The sequence below is a fragment of the Heptranchias perlo genome, chromosome 5 (assembly GCF_035084215.1).
Source record: "Heptranchias perlo isolate sHepPer1 chromosome 5, sHepPer1.hap1, whole genome shotgun sequence".
In the NCBI taxonomy this organism is placed as follows: Eukaryota; Metazoa; Chordata; class Chondrichthyes; order Hexanchiformes; family Hexanchidae; genus Heptranchias; species Heptranchias perlo.
The window spans coordinates 119,937,583-119,943,582 of record NC_090329.1 but is presented as its reverse complement, the minus strand read 5'-3'; the positions used below and the strand labels follow the sequence as shown (position 1 = coordinate 119,943,582).

The following is a 6,000-nucleotide window of genomic DNA, read 5'->3' as shown; positions in this document are numbered from 1 at the left end:
CGCACGGTTCAGATTCACACACAGACACGCACGGTACAGATTCACATACAGACACGCACGGTACAGATTCACATACAGACACGCACGGTACAGATTCACGTACAGACACGCACGGTTCAGATTCACGTACAGACACGCACGGTACAGATTCACGTACAGACACGCACGGTACAGATTCACACACAGACACGCACGGTACAGATTCACGTACAGACACGCACAGTACAGATTCACATACAGACACGCACGGTACAGATTCACATACAGACACGCACGGTACAGATTCACGTACAGACACGCACGGTTCAGATTCACGTACAGACACGCACGGTACAGATTCACATACAGACACGCACGGTTCAGATTCACATACAGACACGCACGGTACAGATTCACATACAGACACGCACGGTTCAGATTCACATACAGACACGCACGGTTCAGATTCACATACAGACACGCACGGTACAGATTCACACACAGACACGCACGGTACAGATTCACATACAGACACGCACGGTACAGATTCACATACAGACACGCACGGTTCAGATTCACATAGAGACACACACGGTACAGATTCACGTACAGACACGCACGGTACAGATTAACATACAGACACGCACGGTACAGATTCACATACAGACACGCACGGTACAGATTCACACACAGACACGCACGGTACAGATTCACATACAGACACGCACGGTACAGATTCACGTACAGACACGCACGGTACAGATTCACGTACAGACACGCACGGTTCAGATTCACATACAGACACGCACGGTACAGATTCACGTACAGACACGCACGGTTCAGATTCACGTACAGACACGCACGGTACAGATTCACACACAGACACGCACGGTACAGATTCACATACAGACACGCACGGTACAGATTCACGTACAGACACGCACGGTACAGATTCACGTACAGACACGCACGGTACAGATTCACGTACAGACACGCACGGTTCAGATTCACACACAGACACGCACGGTACAGATTCACGTACAGACACGCACGGTACAGATTCACGTACAGACACGCACGGTTCAGATTCACGTACAGACACGCACGGTACAGATTCACACACAGACACGCACGGTACAGATTCACCTACAGACACATCAAACACACATACAGCCCTGCTCCATAGATATGTTCTACTCTGGGAGGCTCCTGAATCCCAGAGAGCAGTTTTCAGCCACTTAATATTCGGAATATTCCGGTCAATGATTGTCTATGTACAGAGCAATGGAAAACGCCTGGTGAGAGCAGAATAAAGGCTGCTCCATAAGTAGTCAGGTACACAGACGATTAACTACCTTTGTTTAATAATTATATGATCTGTTTGCCCTTTCATACCTAATCCTTGCTAAATTCTGAGAGCCTACTTTGATTCATGGTTGCTATGCAACGCTGTTTGTTCTGTACCTGTTCCTGTTTACTTTTACCTTTACTGATTATCTGGCTGCATTCTACAAAAAGTTCTTTTCTCCCACACACAAGTGGGGACCCGCATGTGACGAGACATCGAGTTCAGTGTGCAGCTAAGGAATTCGACTCATTCTGGCCAGTGTGAAACGAGATGAAAGAGAAATGTGAGGGGAGTGGAATTTGCAAACGGCAAGGAACAAATGATCGTAGAGCGGGGAGTCACAGAGGTCAGTGTGAATGTGGTGTTTAAGGTAATTGAGTGTGGGAATAATTGGTTCTAATGCCTTGTGAGTTACGGCCTACAGACTGTGAAACTTTACCGGTTACTTGTCTGAGGTGTTCCATTGGCAATTTCAACAAGCAATTCTGTTTTTCCCTCTTTTGGATGAGATGTTAATCTGAGGTCCTGGCTGCCAAGGCACTATTCAAAGAAGAGCAGGAGAGTTCTCCCCAGTGTCCTGGCCTATATTTATCCCTCAACCAACACCGAAAACAGATTAGCTGGTTGTGTTTGTGGGATCTTGCTGGCTGTAAATTGGCTGCCATGTTTCCATTACAATAGTACTTAATTGGCTGTAAAGCGCTTTGGGACATCCCAAGATTGTGAACACCGATGTGTGAATATAAACTTTCTTTCTCTCTTTTTTTTCTTTCTCTTTCTCTCTTTTTTTTCTTTCTCTTTCTCTCGTTCTTTTTCTATCTTTCTCTTTCTTTCCTTTCTTTCTTCATCCATCGTGGTTCATTTGGCAACACTCTTGCCTCTGGGTGAGAAGACTGTTGTTCTGAGACCCCCCACCCTGAGACTTGAGCCTAGAGCCTAGGCTGACACTTCACTTCATTACTGGGGTGGGAGGAATGCATCATTGTCAGAGGTACGGTCCTTCAGATGAGACGAGTAACTGAAGTCCAATTTGATGTTCCAGGGATATTGTTGAATATTAAAGATCCTAAGGCACTAATCCGAAGAGTTCTGATGTCCCGGCAAACATTCTCCCCTCAATCAGTGCCATCAAATATAAACTAACTGTGCGTTCATCTCACTGCTGTTTGTGGGATGGTGCAGGTGCAGAATTGCAGCTGTGTTTGGCCACGTAACATCAGTCAGTGTCAGGACTGGAAAAAACTCTGCAGTCCATCCCCAAAACTAATACCCCTCAATCGCCCACTCTCCCATTAATCCATTCAACTTCTCCTTTAAATTTTTCCACACTATCTGCCCACCCCCTTCCTGGACAGTCCATTCCAGACCTCCAACACCCTCTACACCATGTTTAAATCTAAACTGTCTGTGTACCTTCTCTTTCCCCCCTCCCCCCTCCCCCCGCCCTCTGCCTTTAATCTTGAGCTTGTGTCCCCTGGCTCTAGGGTTCATGGGCAACGTATCATAGAAATTTACGGCGCAGAAGGAGGCCATTCAGCCCGTCGTGTCTGTGCCGGCCGATAAAGAGCTATCATGCCTTTATATCATTTGAACAGCGCCCTGAGATGTTTCAATGTTAAAAGGCGCCACGTAAGCTCTACAAAGCTGCAGTTGGTTGTTTGGGCTGTGAACATTCCCTCTGGGCTATGTAGCGGGGCAGATTCTGGAGCAACAGAAAAGACAACGGCTCACACACACAGTTCCTCTGAAGTCGCGATTCGTGGCTGATGTGCCGTCCTCAGTGGTCGGGCAATATAGGCAGTATGTTGCCAGAAAAAATGGTGCTATCTTCTTCAGCTGCCTAGGCCCTGAGCTCTGGAATTCCCACCCTAAACCTCTCCGCCTCTGTATCCTCCTTTTAAGTCGCTCCTTAAAACCTACCTCTTTGACCAAGCTTTTGGTCACCTGTCAGGTTCACCAGACTGAGCCCTGGGATGGCAAGACTGTCATATGGGGAGAGATTGGGCCTGTATTCACCCTCTCTGTTCCTTTACTCCTCCCATCAGTTTCTTTTGTTTTTCTCTGAATATCTCTTGCTTTTTTTTATATAAATTTGTGTTTTGTTCATCTTTAGGGGTGAATGTACTCGGCCTGTATTCACTCGAGTTTAGAAGAATGAGAGGGGATCTCATTGAAACATATAAAATTCTGACAGGGCTAGACAGACTGGATGCAGGGAGGATGTTTCCCCTGGCCAGGGGGTCCAGAACGAGGGGTCACAGTCTCAGGAAACGGGGTAGGACAATTAGGACAGGATGAGGAGAAATTTCTTCACTCAGAGAGTGATGAACCTGTGGAATTCTCTACCACAGAAGGCTGTGGAGGTCAAGTCACTGAATATATTTAAGAAGGAGCTAGATAGATTTCTAGACACAAAAGGCATCAAGGGGTATGGGGAGAGAGTGGGAATATGGTATTGAGATAGTGGATCAGCCATGATCATTTTGAATGACGGAGCAGGCTCGAAGGGCCGAATGGCCTACTCCTGCTCCTATTGTCTATATTTCTATGTCCTAATTTCTCCTTATGTGCCTCAGTGTCAAATTTAGTTTGATAACGCTCCTGTGAAGCGCCTTGGGACGTTTTACTACGTTAAAGGCGCTAATTAAATGTAAGTTGTTGTTGACAGTGATTAAAAAGCCACCAGAACGCTGCTTCCACTGAAGGAACCGGTGACCAGGAGGGTCTCAGTACCTCTGGAAACCACAAGTTGGACAAATATTTGCGACGGAGGGAGATATAGTCTAAAGGGAAGAGACTAGGGCAGTGGGATTAGTTTTAAATTGCTGTAGCAAAGAGAGTCGGCACAGACAAGATGGGCCGAATGGCCTCTTTCTATGCAGTGAAATTGTAAAATGTACATCACTGGCACAGTGTTGGAGGAACGTCACTCTACAACCTGCTGTGCTTAATTAGTTGAATGCTGCGATCGGACGGGATTGGGTTTCTATGGAAAGATGAATTGGATGGGCTAAATGGCCTCCCTTATATATACTAAACCATGTCAGCCGTGGCTCAGTGCTGGCACTTTCGCCTCTGAGTCAGAAGGTTGTGCGTTCCTCAACCAACATCACTAAAACAGATTATCGGGTCAATTACCTCATTGCTGTTTGTGGGATCTTGCTGTGTGCAAAATGGCTGCTACATTTCCCACGTTACAACAGTGACTACACTTCAAAAGCATTCAATTGGCTGTAAAGTGCTTTGGGACGTCCTGAGGTCGTGAAAGGCGCAGTATAAAAATGCAAGTTTCTATATAAATGCAAGTTGGTGTTTCTAGTACGGGTAAGGAGGAACACTGAGACCTGAGAGGCCAGGGAATGGGCTGGGCTTCAGAAGCTGTATTCCTGGAAATATTTTGAACCATGAATAAAACTCCGGAGCAGATTGTGTACAGGCCATTCCATTTAACAGCCAGTCTGATAAGCACTGGATCCACTCCAGGGAAGGCTGGCTTCCTGTCCCTATTCATTCCTGTTGCTAATTCACAATAACCAATGAGACAATTGGATTTTATTTTTGATCCTGACATTCTGATTGGAAACATCAATCCAAAGCACTCAATTGGAGGCGGGATTTTTCCCCCAAACTTGCCGTTACCGAGTGATTCCCTATTGTGTGCTGCTCCTCTGATGGTGGAGTGCCTTTTCAGTTCCATACCTGCAATGCACTCAGTGACCTGAGGTGATATTAAAGGCTTAATACTTGAAGGAGGAGAAACACCGGGCAAAAGGCTGTTAGGAGAACAGGTAAAACAGATTATCTGGCCTTTATCACATTGGCTGCCGTGATTCCTACATTACAACAGCGACTACACTTCAAAAAGTACTTCATCGGCTGTAAAGTGCTTTTGGGACGTCCTGAGGTCGCGAAAGGCATTATAGAAATGCAAGTTTTTCTTTAATGGTCTGGTCAGGAAGATGAATATGGACCAGGGCAGGCCATTCGGCCCACCTTTGCTCATCATTCTTGTCTCTGGGCCTAGAGGTTGAGATATGGCACAGCACAGCACAGCACTGGAGGTGTATTTGGTCTGATTGTGAGCCCTGTCATCAAAGCAACATTGAAATGTCCTGTGAACATCAGGTTATGAGTCAGTCAGTGAACAGTGTGCCACACATACAGGGAGGAATGCAGCAGATTCCAGAACTCTAATCTCTTCAGCAGGAGGTCCACATTCCAGTGCACAATCTATTTCTAGTCACATTCAAACTGTATTATGCACAAGGTAAATGGATACCTGGGAGTACATGGTGCAAGGTTCTTAACACATCCCGGGCTTGACAAGTTAGAGCCGTTATCTGAACCTGTAGATTATGTTACCACCTTTCAGCTTGTTCTCTGGCATCTGCTGATTGGAAATAAACTCCACCCTTAGTGGCCGTTTATGGTCCCGACTGGTGCAAACGGGGCGATAATAAGGTTAAGATGGTGGTGCAATACTTACCGCCTTGTTGCAGCCGCCGCCATTTTGAAAGGGGCCAACGTGCTTGGCGGTCGATGCACTTGCCGGTTTCAGGCGATGGGCCCCTTTTGATATGCAAATCACGGTGCTAAAATGGACACAGGACCTGGATTGCCATTTTAGGAGCGAAGTGGTCAGAGCCTGCACCGTGCGTTCTCCAACTGGTTTC

The 6,000-nt window shown here is 46.5% G+C and overlaps 1 protein-coding gene across 5 annotated transcripts in view; it reads left to right on the top strand.

The window, feature by feature from the left end:
- The first annotated feature begins 1,484 nt into the window (after positions 1–1,484).
- LOC137321508 (TOG array regulator of axonemal microtubules protein 2-like) overlaps positions 1,485–6,000 on the top strand; it is a 65,421-nt gene continuing 60,905 nt past the window's right edge. For all 5 annotated transcript variants that reach the window (XM_067983902.1, XM_067983905.1, XM_067983904.1 and 2 more), the window contains exon 1: positions 1,485–1,673. The gene's annotated coding sequence lies outside the window, so the exon portion shown is untranslated. The remainder of the gene's footprint in view (positions 1,674–6,000) is intronic.